Source organism: Diabrotica virgifera, chromosome 1 (genome assembly GCF_917563875.1).
Source record: "Diabrotica virgifera virgifera chromosome 1, PGI_DIABVI_V3a".
Taxonomy (NCBI): Eukaryota; Metazoa; Arthropoda; class Insecta; order Coleoptera; family Chrysomelidae; genus Diabrotica; species Diabrotica virgifera.
Genome location: NC_065443.1, coordinates 188,514,891 through 188,531,950, shown reverse-complemented (window position 1 = coordinate 188,531,950; position 17,060 = coordinate 188,514,891). Strand labels below are relative to the sequence as shown.

General features: G+C 31.4%; 1 protein-coding gene across 4 annotated transcripts in view; it reads left to right on the top strand.

Moving 5' to 3' along the window:
- The first annotated feature begins 718 nt into the window (after positions 1-718).
- Positions 719-17,060, top strand: part of LOC114330194 (adenylate cyclase type 5) — a 1,795,244-nt gene continuing 1,778,902 nt past the window's right edge. For 2 of the 4 annotated variants that reach the window (XM_050641848.1, XM_050641851.1), the window contains exon 1: positions 719-1,014. The gene's annotated coding sequence lies outside the window, so the exon portion shown is untranslated. The remainder of the gene's footprint in view (positions 1,015-17,060) is intronic. The other 2 variants (XM_050641852.1, XM_050641854.1) reach the window with 1 other exon arrangement.

Below are 17,060 nucleotides of genomic sequence, written 5' to 3'. Positions count from 1 at the left end.
GTAGAAATTTATACGTTATCAAATGCTTCAGACTTATGTCAATGAAAAATATCTGGATATATCTAAAAATGCTGTAGATTGCTTACAATAACATGCGATTTAAAAAAAAATCATTCACAATAATTATCTAAACCTAGGAAGCAATGGTTTTCATAGGATAATCACTAAAACATACAGTTACACACTCCAGAGTTATTCCGTGAGCATATTGGTCATAGAATAATATTTCACCATAATTATATGTCTTCCTCGTTATCTTTTTATCTAAATATCCACAAAAAACTGTAAGAGAACCAATGCAATGAATAATAATTATATCGTTATATTACACATTTCAAACTTTACCGATGTTTTTAGAACGAAAACGAACGAAGTTCTTGTTGAGTTGTTAAATATATTTTATTTTTATGTTCGATACCGAATGATTTTTGCGAACAAAATATTATTAAGTATAGAATTTATAAAAAAGTAAATCTTTTTAGTAGAAAATATTCGAAAAAAATTTCCTATAATGGAATAATTTTCACATGACAAACATCTCTAAATTTCTGCGTCACTTGCTTTCTATATTGGCCCGTCACATTATTCTCCAATGCGTTTATACCTAGATCCTTGGTGGTCCATCCTCCATCCTTCGTTGATGAGATGACATCAGCGCTGGCGCATGCCAGCCCGACTCGTATCTCCTTACCACCTGTAGCGTAGAACAGGCTGTTCCATATACTCGATTGTTTCCACCGCCAGCTTCGACAGTGGTAATCGCCGCGAGACGACGATAACTCCACGCCGTTCGCGATTTTCGGTGACGCAAGTTTACGCTCTTCTCCAAAGTCGCTAAACGCGCCCACAGGTTAGGCTTATCTGGGATAGTAGAAAGTGAAATAGGTAGTTAAGACGTTCAGTAAGTGTGTTATTATTTGTTAAAGTTGCCGTTGTGAACAGTGATAAAAATGTAATGAACCATCGACTGCACTGAGACTGTTGGACTGATCCGCATAACATAAACTTATCTTTGTAAGTTTACGTTTACTTTTAGTATTATTTATCTCTTTTATAATGTTAACAATTTCAACGGTATCAGAGCAAATCCCAACAGTCGAAAACAAACAATGGCAGCAGTTCATATCACTTAATAGCTATCACTTAATTTTTTATAATGTCTAGGTATATAATCACGATGAAACAAATACCATCAAAGTGTGTTATTAATATTGGGGCATTAATTTTATCAGAAGCTGACTAAAATTATGTCAAAAAGGATTTAGAAAATGTATTCGTGTTTCGTATGATAAATACATAATTCTTTGCCCTTGAACGTTTTAACAAGTTAAACAGTTAAATATTTTTATCATTTTAAAACCATTATAACTATTTTTTATTAGGTACTAATATATTATTACAAAAAAGATAATATTAAGATAGTTTTACTATAATGATTTGTGTATCATGATATAGGGTGTTTTAATAAGCGATGTGTTTAGGATCAGTAACAGCGCTAGGGTGACGCCTGCCTGCAACACTAGCATAGGCGGTTTTTTTTTAATTAGTATTATAGCACCAGCGAAAAATCCCTTGCAGGCACGATATCGCCGGCCCTGTTTAGGATGTTTCCTTTAGGGTACCAGAAATCTTTCTCTTGGGAGCTTTTGCCTTTTTATCTGCTCTGTTTAGATTTCAGGTACTTATCAACATACATATAGGCAGTGCTGTTTTTTTTAACAATAGAGGTTCCGGTACGCAATGTTTCGGGGGATCTGGGGAGGGTTCATAAAGGGGGTCTGCCTCCGGGAAAACTTTTTAAATTTAGCCTCAATAAGGGCGTTTTAAAGCTATTTGGTAGCAAGGAAGAGATTCAGGAATTTGTTTATTATTGGTTGTTTTTTTAGTTTTCTGTCCCAAGAGGTGCCGGTACGGCGCGGCGTACCGGCGCGTACCGTCACAAAAACAGCACTGCATATAGGTATTTTATTTTGTAGTGGGTTGCATAAAAGACGAGTACTTTTTAATGTCAGAGGTGATTTTAATCTAAATTCTAAATTATAAGTAAATCGATTAAGTATTATAACATTCGTTTTCTTGAATACTCTAGATAATATTCAATACTCAAGGGTATTTTATGGAAATATGTGCAGATTGTGTATAAAGAAGCTTGGTTTCGGACTCATTAAAATAGCCACAGGCCACAGATCTTAAATTTTGTTGTAGATGGGTTAAAAAGTTATATGTACCTATGTATATATTAACACGTTGACGGAACGTCTATAGACGTCTAATTTCCATTTATGTAATGTGACACAACGTCTATAGACGACATTTTTAAAATAACGAGTTGTGCATCTTCAAAATACATCTATAGATGCATATGAAGAACGACATACATGATCGTCGTCCACATGTTTACAAAAAATGTTAAAAAACTCATTGTACATGTATTAAAAGCGCTAAAAGAAATTCAGCAATTTCCCTATTCTACTTTGCAAAATTCCTAATAGTATCACAATACTTGCTTATACATTTGACGCACTGTCCGTTTTACTCGTTTTATACCGTTCTACGCCTTTCCGTTCCCAATCACCACTTCTTTTTATTATGACAATCTTCCTCTATTAAATTTAGATAGATATTTATTTATTTATCATAATAGATAATACACAAAACAAAAACATTGCACTCCACACCTGTAACAAATTACATAAGAATTGTCAAGACAAGGAGCGCTGTATAATTATCATAAAGTATTACAAAAATTAAAAACATGAGACTAAACAAATAAAGAAATAAGCATTGTCAAATTAAATTAATCAGAAACATTCAATATATAAATAAAAAAATAAAAAATAAAATAAAAATAAAAACACTGGAAGAACAACAAACATTGCCAATTGGTTTCTAGGTCTTAGTTTTAATATAATGGATTAATAATCTCTTAAAGATAGTTGCATTATGGCTATTTTTAATGTGATAAGGTATATTATTGAACTGTACAATTCCTTTATGAAACAAGCTTTTCATTGAACTGGACTTGTTGGTTGTTCTAACATAAAAATTTATTGAATTTGCAGCTCTAGTGCTATGCTCATGAACATTTGCTATCGGGACCAACTGACTGTTCAAATACTCAGGCAATAAATGGTTTACCATCTTAAATAAGAATGTCATAGATTGGACATACATAAAATGTTCAACTTTTAACCAATTTAAAGTTTTCAGCATATCTTGAATTCGAGTATATCGATTGCATCTCAATATCACTCGCATAGCCTTATTTTGGAGAATTTGAAGCCTGTCATAATTAGAACATCCTGTATAAATCAATGAACAACAATATAAAAAGTGAGGTAATATTAACGAATTATAAATTGTTAATTTAGTTTGAAATGTCAAAAATGGTGATACTCTTCGAAAAAAACCTATTTTCTTCCCTATCTTTCTGCAAATGTAATCAACATGTTTACTAAAAGTTAGTTCCCTATCCAATATGAATCCCAAATACTTTATTTCCTGAACCATTTCAATTTTTTCATTATTTAATTTAATGTGAACATCCGAACTTAAGAATTTCCCGAAAAGAGTATTATTACCAATAAACATGTATTTGGATTTTAACTCATTGACTTTCAATTTGTTTAACTTAAATCTTTCAGTTAATAAATGCAATTCACGATTCATCGTGTCCACTACATCAACAAAATCTTCCCCATAAAAATATATTAATGTGTCATCAGCAAAAAGATGAATTTTACATTTGCTTAATACGTTTCCCAGATCATTAATGTATAATATGAAAAGTAGAGGTCCAAGTACACTGCCTTGCGGCACACCAATATCATTTAACTGTGGATTTGACATTTCACTATTTAATTTAGTCCTTTGGTACCTATTTGACAGATAATTTTCCAGCCAATTAAAAACTGTCCCGTTAAAACCATATTTCTTTAATTTCAAAAGAAGTATATGACGATCTATTGTTTCAAATGCTCTTTTGAGATCTATAAAAACTGCGCATATACCGACCCCTGTCGTATCTAAAATACTTTTCATATCTGAGACAACTAACTGTAATGCGGTCTCGCATGAATGAGAATTTCTAAATCCAGACTGGTAATTATACAGGATATTATTTGAAGTAATAAATTTAATCAGCTGATTGTACACCACAATTTCTAAAACTTTTTCATAAAATGGGAGCATATTTATTGGACGTAATTGATCAAGTTTATTAGTATTAGGAACTTTTGGAACAGGAACTATAGTTGATATTTTAAATTGCTTGGGCACCAGGCCCTTCTCTAAACTCATATTAATTAAATTTAATAAAGGATAACCTAACACATGAAATAGATTTTTGATAATATCAAGACCTACTTCATCCGTACTATTTTTTTTATATTGTACTTTGATTATATCATATAGTTGGTTTAGTGATATGCTCTCAAAGGTTTCAAAATTTACATCAGATGAAACAACTGTCTGCAAATTTAAATTAATATCACTATTTTTTTCAAAACTTACAATAATATCTTTAATACTATCAACATAATATTGATTTAATATGTTTGCCAAATTTACACTATATGCTACACCTTCATGTTCAAGACTTTGAAATTGTGATATAGTTTTATTAGTTCCTACTAACTGTTTGAGATGTTTCCACATTTGTTTAGAATTACCCCTATTCCTATCAATATTTGACTCATAAAATCTAATTTTAACTTGTTTCAAAATTCTAACACAGTTATTTCTTTCAATTTTATAGTTATTCCAATCTACGCAATCGTTTGTAAACAAAAATCTTTTATAAGCAAGATTTTTATTCTTAACTGCCAATTTACAAGTGTTGTCAGACCATTTATTACCAAAGTTCTTAACTTCCACAGTTTTAACTGGTGACACTCTATCCAAAACATCTACGATATTACTGATGAAAGTATCAGTAACCTCATCGATGTTTACCGAAGAATATGCCCAATCTTTTTCAATCAACATGTTTACCATATTATCATATATTATTTTAGAACGAATTTGTTTTGTTTCAATGACTTCATTTTTAGTTACTTTATTATTGAGCACATGGACAATACAGTGATCAGATATTATGTAATTTTTTTCTACATGAGCAGTTAACGTATAGTCATTACTTATGACAAGATCAATCATAGATTTTGAATCTTTAAAAATTCTTGTATATTCATTTACAAGTTGCTGCATTCCATTGTTTTCTATATATTCTTTCAATTTACTTTTACCCTGACAATTTTTATCATAATGTATGTTGAAATCTCCAGCAACGACTATACTACAACTACTATGTGATTCATAATAATCATCCATCCACTTGAAAAATACATCAATGAATTCACTTATACTACCACTTGGCGATCTATAAATACCCACTATTCCATAATATGATCCATTAATTACAACATCCAAAGACAAAACCCACAAACTCTTGTCAATAATAAATGTTTTGATATTATTGACTTTTATGTATTCTTTCGTATAAATTAGAACTCCTCCTGTATGACGACTACTAGAATCACAACGCGCCATTACATATTCAGGGATCTGTAGCTCTGAATCTGAAAAATCGCTAGTGATACAAGTTTCCGTCAAACATAAAATGTGTGGGTCAATTTATTTCCGACATCGCTTTGGAGATGCCCTTTATCCATGTAGTTGCTGGTCTTCCTCGTTTTCGTTTTCTGTGGAGGTCAATTCTAACACTGTTTGGGATTTTCTTTCCTCCATTCGTCTTAGGTGTCCGTACCATACTAGTTGTTGTTTTCGATGTCGTCTATCCTTCTGTTTCCATTTGTTGTCTAATGCCGTCTATTCTTATGAGTTCTAGTCTAGATCTTCTTGCTGACCTTCTCCAAAAATCCATCTCAGCGGCTAGTAAGTTGTACCTTGGAAGAATAAGGGCCAATCTCCTAAAATTGATCATTTAAAAAATAATCATCTGTTTTAACGGCCAATGTGCCAACTAGCTGAATTTTATAAAGGCCAATGTGTCACTTTGGCCCTTTCAATACGCAGGATAAGCTAAGCCAATGTGGAGATTGGCCCTTCTACGCGTGCAGTTTACGCACGCGGTCGCATAACCTTACTTTTATGGAAATCGGTTGCTTCTGTTGTGTGTTTTATTTTGTGTTTCCAGTTTATAATAATTGCGTTAAATATGTATTCAGACAGGACTCGAATAATACTTGAAACCTTGAAATGACAAAGAACCAAGGTATGTAAACAAATAACAGTTATATGGATATAACACCATCTGCAAAATTTATTAAATTACAGAATCAAACCTAAGTGCAATTATTGTTGTGAAAGGTATTACCCAACTGATGCGACGTTTTCGTCAGATGAAGAGTTAGCATTGCTGGACAACTGGAATGACAGTAAAGACATATTTATATTTAACGAAGAATATAACCTGTCCTTTCATCATCCTGCTAACGACACATGTTCTAAGTGTGACAGGATTAACTTAGCTCTTAAATCCTTAGCTAGTCTAAAGAAGGTTAATGAGCAACAACAGGAAGAAAGAGCGATGCTGGAAAAACAAAAAGAGGACCATTTGCTTCTCGCAGAAAAAGCTTACTCAATGAAAGCAGCAGATCAAGAAAGTTCCAAAAGGGATGGAGCAACAGTTACAGCTTCTTTTTAATTGGAAAAGTGTTAGAAGATTTGTGTTGTCTTTACCAGAATCTATAACAAAACAAAATTTTTACAGCGGCTCGTGCTCAGGACAAAATAAAAACATCTATTTAATAACAATATTTTGTACTTTTATGCAAGAAAAAGGTTCCGTAACTGAAATTAATTATAAGTTTATGGAATCTTGGCACATACACATGGAAGCAAATACAATTCATGCCTCAAATGAGAGAAAAAAAACCACAATGGACATTGAGGTACCACATGACTGGTGCAACTTCATTAGGAGTGTACAGAGAAAATTTTCTTTAAATGTCCTCGAAATAAACCACACTGATTTTCTAAATTTTGGCGAGTTATTGACTAACAAGCTTTTTCACAGGAAAAAGAACGAAGAAGGTGAATTAATACCATAGTTTCAAATCAAGTGGCTAAAATTCACCAAAGAGGCATTTGTTTTTTTCTATAAGGTACGAACTTCGATGCCACGAAATTCAAAAAAGTTTATCTTAGGAGAGGATCACTTCGAAAATGAGAAAGCAAAATAGATTTTTTTTATTGGCGCCCATTAATACCGTACCTCTACCATTACCTGAACCTAAAGTGAAAGCCTAGTAAGGAACTATTGCCCTACATCAGTCAATACAATAGACGATTTTATGAAGAAATTAGCTATTCTGAAGGAAACTTGGATGATGATTTTTCAGCACAAGAAGATGATTTTTCTTATTTTGACGGCTAAAAATAATAGTGTTTTGTTCTTTATCATTATTTTTTATTATTATTTTTATTAATAATACCCATACTTTGTAAACATAGAACTTTCTGAATAAATTTTATTAGTAATCGAAATTAGGATTTCATTAACTATGTAAAGTCAAGAGAGCACAGATGCATAATAAAAGGGCCATAGTCCAAACCAAATTATTATACGGTAAATTGAAAAAGGCCAATATCCACCTAAAATAACATTTCTACTAAATTTTGAAAAAAAAAAAAATCATACCACTAATGGTCCTTGTGATACAAATACAGCTGCAATAAAATAAAACCTGTATATAAAATACTTTAAGGAAGAGAACGAATTTTAAGAGCGAGAAACTTAATAAGTAGAATTACCAGAGAATAATAACCACATGTGGTTATTGTTCTCTGGAATTACTCAAAAGTAAGAAATTGGACTTTGGTCCTTCTTCTTCCAAGGTACAGGTTATCTTCGTACTTTTTGGTTAACTGCGAGACTTAAGCTCCGTAAGTTTACACTGGTTTGAATGTTGTGTTGTAAATTCGTTTCATATATTTTTTGCCTCAGTACCAAATTCAGGGCTCCTATCATATGTATTCCCTTTACTATCTCTTCTATTTTCTTCATTTCGGTCTGTACTCGTCAGTTTTCAGTTAAAAAGTTATAAGTAAAAATAGTGTGAAAGAAAATTCGAAAGTATTTATTAAAAAAAATATTTAGAAGCAATTCTGTTGGTAAAGTAAATATTTTACGTCTTTGCAGCGTTGGTTAATATTTTCCTGGGTTTTTAAAAGGCATTTTATCACAGTTAGATAATTTCACAAGAGTAGTTATTTTGATAGTGTTCTAAAAGCAGCAGCACTTAAGTAATAAAGACATAGTTGGACTAAATGACAGTGTGATTTATTTTGGTCTAGCCCTAGCCCACTATGATCTAATATATCCACGAGATTTATTGTACCCTAATACCTTTTACTATGTATAGTCTTTATTAATTGAGTAGGTCTATTACAATTAAGAAGTTAAATGTTATCAACCAAATAGTTACTGCAAATTTTTTTTTATGTATCTTGTAAGGTTAGGCAAAATATTACTTCTATAATTTAATCTTCCAGGGTTATAGGGAAAATGTTTTAATTTTATGTTATAAAATATAAGATATTAGGTCAATAATAAGTATTACTAGTATGTTTGAGGTGACCTTCTGGTCGAGTTTAGTTATTTGAAAATATTTGGATAATTCATTTCACCAAATGAAATTAGCTGTAAACCAAAAGTGACATTACTTAAACGCAATTAACATTAACAAATGTTATTATATCTTAATTAATAGTAGTACTAAACATTTCATCACAACGGGTAATATGTAAAATTATCTAATAACAAAATGTATTTCAATTCGTTCATTTCAGTAAAAAATATAAATTTTGAAAACCATCGACGAATCGTTCCTTTTTACTCCATGTTCATCTTGTGTTGAACGTATAATATGCGGATTCTTTCAAATTCATTGTGATATTTAAATATAAAATTTATGTTCAATTATTCCAAAGATAACGGCATAATAATAATATGTCTTACGGTTTTAACCAAATAAGTTATCACATTTACAACGTATTTCACAAAACACCTTTGTTATCATCTTTTATTCATTGCTAAAGAATGGGATGTATATGCTAAAGGGGGTGCGGACTTTTCCCCAACTCGACTCTACCTTATCGGCAGAGTCTACGAGAAGTGTACGGTAAATTAAAGCTGTAATTACAAAGAAAGAAATATGTAAGTATGTCTTTGTACTCACTTTATCACGCTTAACGAATTACGGGATCTGGATTTCAATGCATATCTTTTTTTATAATTCTCGTATCAAAGTTACGCGTGAAGTTAGTCGTATTGATGACAGTTGGGAAAACGTCCGCGACCCATGCTAAAGAGAGGTGATGTATACGATTAAAAGGAGAGAGCTAGAATATCTCGGACACATAATGAAAAACGGCACTAAATACAGATTACTGAAGGTAATCCTTCAAAGAGAAGTGTTCGGAAAGCGAGGAATTGGGAGAAGGAGAATATCATGGTTAAAGAACTTCAGGAAATGGTTTTCCACAACAACTACTAATAGTCTGGGCAGATTATCGGAGAATAGGCCATTTTTGGGAAAAGTTATTTACCAGCAATTTTATTGCTGGAATCGAATTTTATGATTGTACATATTTATAATATAGGTATGCAAAGTCCGCAGATAGTGCGCTACTTTTTTTATAAACAAAATGGCGCCCTATAATCATGTTTTTTTTCAATTTTTGCTCTATAACTCCAAAGATTTTAACTTTACACCAAAAACATTCAAATAAAAATTCACCGTAATTAAATTTTGCATCGAGACGTGTTTCTCCCGATTTACTTCGACGAAAATTTTTCCCGGAAAATGCGGGTTTTTCCAAGAAAATCTTTAATTTTCAACTAAAATTTTAGATAAGTAATTGTTTATTAATAATTAAATAACTTGGTAATATAAAAGCCCTTTTCGTATAGATTACAATTCCAGAAGCTTATGGAAATTGAATGAACAGTTTAGCAACAATTGAATTGTTAATTAAAAATTTACGGTCGCTATAATAACCACAATAATTATGATACATAAGAATAACAACTCTGATTTTTGTATTAAAAGGCACTGTACCTATCTAATGCACTTTACATATAGTCTGGGCTGATTATCGGAGAATAGGCCATTTTTGGGAAAAGTTATTTACCAGCAATTTTATTGCTGGAATCGAACCTTATGATTGTATATATTAATAATATAGATATGTAAAGTCCGCAGATAGTGTGCTACTTTTTTTATAAACAAAATGGCGCCCGAAAATCGTGTTTTTTCAATATTTGCTCTATAACTCCAAAGATTTTAACTTTAGACCAAAAACACTCAAATAAAAATTCACCGCAATTAAATTCTGCATAGAGACGTGTTTTTTCCGATTTACTTCTACGAAAACTTTCCACGGAAAAAGCGGGTTTTCCAACAAAATCGTTAATTTTCAACTAAACTTTTAGATAAGTAGTTGTTAATAAATAATTAAATAACTTGGTGACGTAAAAGCCCTTTCCGTATATATTATAACTCCAGAAGCCTATGGAAATTGAATGAACAGTTTAGCAACAATTGAAATGTTAATTAAAAATTTACGGTCGCTATAATAACGACAATAATTATGATGCATAAGAATAACTTTTTTTCATAAAAAGACACTATACCTATCTAATGTAATTTACAGAATTGAAATTGGACTATTTAAGCGGCCTCAGGAATATTTTAAAATTATTAACAGTTTTTTGGCTTATAAACAAATAGCATATCTCGAGAAATGTTAAACTAAATTAAATTGTGAAAACGGTATTCGAAAGACAGCGGCAGGACGCTTCTATTAAAAGAAAAAACGTTTAATTGTGACGAGCGGTTCCTGAGATACAACCGGTCAAAATTGACCGAAATTTACGGCAAAGATATAAACAATAGGATCATAATTTTCAAACCATCACCTTTTTATATTTGTTCTCTTTCTTCACACCAATTTTCATTTCTTTAAAATTCTCATAACATATATTATTATAATAAAAACTATCGATAATACGTGTGAAAATTGCCAAAAATAGCAAAAATCCAAACAAAAATTAGGTTGGAGATAATGTAACCCTCAAAGTTCAAAATCGGTATACGTTAAAAAAATGCATTTTCTCGGATTCCCATGGAGCAATTTCCTTCATTATTTTTTTGTTCCCAAGTAACTCGAGTAGAGCCATCGAACTAACGCATTATTAAATGTCAAACTTGCTTTTGTTTTGTTATAATAAATTTATTTATTTATTAAAACACAATATTTTAATTTGCTTAAATAAAAATTGTTTAAATAATTATACAGCTTTCAAATGAGAATATTTATGTTTTTACCTTTAAAAGGTACACTTGTAGTAAGTTTATCTAAAAATAAGCCTACAACTGGAAAAAATATGTAATTTTCTGTTCTTATAAATAAATTAATCTATTATAACAAAACAAAAGCAAGTTTGGCATTTAATAATGCGTTAGTTCGATGGCTCTACTCGAGTTATTAGGAAACAAAAAAAGAATGAAGGAAATTGCTCCAAACCTAATTTTTGATTGGAATTTTGCTATTTTTGGCAATTTTCACACGTATTATCAATAGTTTTTATTATAATAATTTATGTTATGAGGATTTTAAAGATACGAAAATTACTGTGGAGAAAGAGGACAAAAACAAAAAGGTGATGGTTTGAAAATTATGATCCTATTGTTGTATATCTTTGCCGTAAATTCCGGTTAATTTTGACCGGTTGTATCTCAGGAACCACTCGTCATAATTAAACGTTTTTTCCTTTAAAAGAAGCGTCCTGCCGCTGTCTTTCGAATACCGTTTTCACAATTTAAGTTAGTTTAATATTTCCCGAGATATTCTATTTGTTTATAAACCAAAAAATTGTTTATAATTTTAAAATATTCCTGAGGCAGCTTAAATAGTCCGATTTCAATTCTGTAAAGTACATTAGATAGGTATAGTGTCTTTCTATGAAAAAATCATAGCTATTCTTATGCATCAGAATTATTGTCGTTATTATAGCGACCGTAAATTTTTAATTAACATTTTAATTGTTGCTAAACTGTTCATTCAATTTCCATAGGCTTCTGGAATTATAATACATACGGAAAGGGATTTTACGTTACCAAGTTATTATTTATTAACAACTACTTATCTAAAAGTTTAGTTGAAAATTAAAGATTTTGTTGGAAAAACCCGCTTTTTTGGGGAAAGTTTTCGTCGAAGTAAATCGGAAAAAACACGTCTCTATGCAGAATTGAATTGCGGTGAATTTTTATTTGAGTGTTTTTGGTCTAAAGTTAAAATCTTTGGAGTTATAGAGCAAAAATTGAAAAAAACACGATTTTAGGGCGCCATTTTGTTTATAAAAAAGTAGCACACTATCTGCGGACTTTGCATATCTATATTACTAATACATACAATAATAAGATTCGATTCCAGCAATAAAATTGCTGGTAAATAACTTTTCCTTGTATTTTGCTAATTAGCCCAGAGTAATAATTAAAATTAGACTATTTAAGCGGGCTCAGGAATATTTTAAAATTATTAAAAATTTTTTGGTTTATTAACAAATAGAATATCTCGGTGAATATTGAAACAGTAGCTTCGATTAATTCTACAGAAGATATAATAAACGGACATTTAAATAGGTTCCGAGAAGCACTGACAAAATGATTTAAGGGAATGTCTAAATGCATAAGTGATGTCTCATATTATAGAGCTGACTCTATGTCATCAAGGGCAGTCTATTATAAAATATTACCTAATCAACACCTGTAGTGTAATAATTGAGTTGCTGTCAATAAAACCATATTTTTTACTCCAAGACTTCAAACAAATATTCATCATCGTCGATCGAGAAGAAAAGGACACAGGTCATTAGAAAATAATTCGAACCTTATATTACATCGAATTGTCCACAACTTATGTCAGATTCCAGACTAGGTGGTCCATTGCGACACGAATGTGGCAATTCAGTTAATAAAGTGAACAGTTTTATTTTATATTCGTCGTCTCTTTTCTAGAACTTTTTTAGTGCAAAAATTTGATATCTTAAAGGGCTATCCTAGTGTAACAGTGCGAAATTCATATATGTACATACTTTTTTTTGGGAATATCTCAAATAATAAGTACTGTACTGTAATAAAACGAAGTACATATATGTAAAACAATTTTCATAAAAAAATATTTAAAATTAAACCATTTATGCGCCATCTACTGGCACCGTGAAAATAAAAACAGCTCCACTGCTGCAGTGATTGGAACTAGTAGAGATCCTGAAACATAAAATTTCAAAGTAATTCTTGAAATATAAGTTATTTCCTTAACCATCAACTAGGATTTTTAAAAAATATTAAAATTTGGAAAAATGTGGAAGTGTTGAAATTTTTTTTTAAATTAGCTAAAATATTTTCATTTTCAAAAACCGCCAAATTGACGTTTTTTATCCGATTAAAAAACCCCTAATTAATGATATAGAAAATAACTTATACTTCAATAATAACTTTGAAATTTTATGTTTCGGGATCAATATTAGTGGCAATCACTGCAGAAGTGAAGCTATGTTTTTATTTTCACGGTGCCAGTAAATGGCGCATAAATACTTTAATTTTCAATATTTTTGTAAGAAAATTGTTCTACATGTACCTCGTTTTATAATAAATGCTCGTGCAGGTTTTTAATACAATTGGTACAGTATTTTTTATTTTAGAAATTCCCAAAAAAGTATATGAATTTCGTAATTTTACACTAGGATAGCCCCTTAAGGCAAGTACTTATTTATAAAAATCTATCTTTATTTTATTGATAATGTTATGGTAGGGGAACAAAGTATGCTAAATGTGCAGTAACTCGAGCGTTATGTCGACTTATTGGGTTGTGAAGAGTAGGTCCTAAAACCAAATAAAGTTAAGTAAAGTTTTCCATTTTAGTGGGGACTTTCCATTTTTAATTTAATTTTCCATTCCCAACAATCGTTTTTTAAGATTATAGCGCCATCTATCCATAATTCGAAAAAATGTCTCGAATAAAAGTTACTTATTTTTACGTAAGGAATCCAAATCTGCCGTAAAAAATGGGCTCCCGTTTAAGGTTTTAAAGTAACCCTCCACCCCACCTCTGTAGGGGGTCGTGTTTGGTGCTATTCGATAAATTTTTCAAAAATATTGAATAAGAAGTGTATTATTCAGTTTTTCGATCTGATGTTCATTTCGCGAAATATCATGGGATTCCTATTTAAAATTTTAAATTTACCCCCACCCCTCTCCGTGAGAAGTCGTGTTTGGTATCATTCGATAGACTTGTAAAAAATATTGGGCACGTATTTTTTAGTTTTTCGATTTGTGATTAATTTCGCGAAATATTCGCTTTTTTCTTGTGAAATTTTGGGACTTACCTATTTCCTTACGCCCAGCTCAAATCATTTAGTTTTTGAAATATACACTGTTTTGCATGTCCTTCAGGGGAAAGGAACAAAATGCAAAATTTTGACGCCTGTCAAAATTTTCAATGTATTTTAAATGTAATCATTTTTTTCGAATCCTTAGAAAACTAATAAGTATTTTTGAAAAATTTAAACGCAGAATGCAAGATTATTTTATTACCGAGGGCCGAAAGTCCCTTAAAATGAACAAGAAGTTTCTTTTGAATGAGATATTTGAAATTAAACATCACACTAAATTTTCTCTTAGTTTTTCACCCCTTTAACTTATTAAAATAAACATTATAGAAGTTTTCAGGGACTTTCGGCCCTCAATAATAACGTAATCTTTCATTCTGCGTTTAAATTTTTCAAAAATACTTATTAGTTTTCTCAGGATTCGAAAAAACTGAATCCCATTCAAATAAAATTGAAGCTGAAAGTTCGTACCCACCCCATTAACTTACCTTATCTTAATCTGACGATTTCGAGTTTTTCTAAGGATATATTTTTTTTCGGCCCCCCCTTATCGAACTCCCCTGCATTAAGAGCCAAGGTAGAGGTACATTTTCAGGGTACAAGTTTTCTCCCCATGTAATATTGTGACGCGCTCGAGTAACTACAAAAATCCCCGCTTGGGCTCTCCTACCATTACGAACGGAATACACATAACGCAAAGATTTTCTAAAAAGGTTTGCAGGACGCCTAAAATTTTTGCATTTCGTTACTGTTTTTGGTCAGACTAAACAGCAATTTTGAGTTAAATAAGTTTATTTAACATTTCAAATCCCCCAATCATCCAAATTGCTCTTTTAGTAATTGCTTACAGTTCATAGTGTTACTGATCATAACTTTGTTTACAATTACCGTAAAGTTAATATTTAAAAAGTGTGTAATCATTCTCCTGTAGTGTGGTAATAACTTAATGCTTAAAGTAAATATCAGCTCTTTGGAAAGTCTAAGTAAACTTTGCCGATTAATCTATGCTGTAAAGTACATAGATGAATATATTTGTTTATTGACAAAGATACCGTACCGCACATAAACGGAACAGTTTAGATTAAAATGAATCACTATTTTTTTTCCTAATATATTTACGTCGGCTAAACCTGTGAATTGCTTAATAACATAATTTCTTATACAACATCCATCAGAAATTGGGCCTCATTAGTTAATACACATCTACTGAATTTCAAAATCACCTTTAGGGGAGTGCATATAGATGCATATAGGTGCATAAATCGAACAAGATAGAACTTTTTGTACAAAGGCAGGTTTACATGTATCCAGTAACTGGCGCCAGTCGCACTGGAACGACAGTGCTGGCATGGTAGTGGCATCATGTAAACGCTTTTTTGCTCCAGTCCAGCGCTGTCTGTCAGCGCTGTCTCGAATAGAAAGGCGCGTTTACATGTATCCAGTAACAGGCGCCAGTCGCACTGGAACGACAGTGCCTGGCATCATGTAAACGCTTTTTTGTTCCAGTCCAGCGCTGTCTGCCAGCGCTGTCTCGAATAGAAGGCTGGTCTATTTTTCGTGCCAGTGGCACTCGTCCGCGTCCCCTCTAAGCCCGTGCCAGTGGTTGTAGACACGTGTAAACACAGCGTTCCAGTCGCTGGCGCTGTTGTACTTGTGGTTTCAGTGGCCGTATTAGGATTTTTAATAAGAGTGCCAGTGAGATTATCGCCAGTTACTGGATAAGTGTAAACGAACCTATCCAGCGCTGTCTTAGTCAAGCACTCGCATTACAGTGAGACTGGCGCCAGTTATTGGATACGTGTAAATGTTACTTAATTTCATTAAGAAATGTTTAATAAACAACATATCAAAAAGTTCTACTCGAGAAGTGGGTGCTTAATTTTTTATTAAACAAATGAACTACGAAGTTTGATGTTTTTTAAATAACTCCGAAAATATAAATTTTAGAACAAAACTGACTTGACCACTGAAAAATCCAGAAAATTTTTCAAGAAAAACCTTATATAAAGAATTTTCTAAAGTTAAATCTGTATCTTCTATATTTTTTTATTTATAACGATAAAGTCACCCTTCTCACAAACATTGGCGCACTGTAAACTAGCGTACGGCGAAGTGCATGGTTGAGTTATTTTAATGTAATTCTTTAACTAATTTTTCAAATGAAATTTTACAAATTGAACCCAAAAGAAGAATAGTTAAGGTATCTTATGGTTATAATAAAAAAAATAAAATATATGGGCATACGTACGGTGGGGGCGGAAAGTGAGCCTTACATGAATTTTGTTTAAAAATGATTTAAAAATGTGTAACTAATATAATTTTTCTTATAAAACCCTTAATTTTGCACAACCTACCTTTCAAGCATCGTACTAAATGATGTTTCATTCAAAAAAATATCAAAAATTTAATTCAAATGATATGACATCTTAAAAAATGTAATTTTTGAAATCTTCGTAGTTTTATAGAATTACCACCATTTTAAGACGGTATTACTCAAGTTTGAACAGATCTATTACAGTTTTAGAAGTGCTTTTTTAAAGCTTAGGATGCAGTCTTTAAAATGCACTAAATTATTTTACTTTAGAAATGAAATAGACTATTTCTTTTTGAGAAAATTAAGAAAGATAACAAAAATGTAATA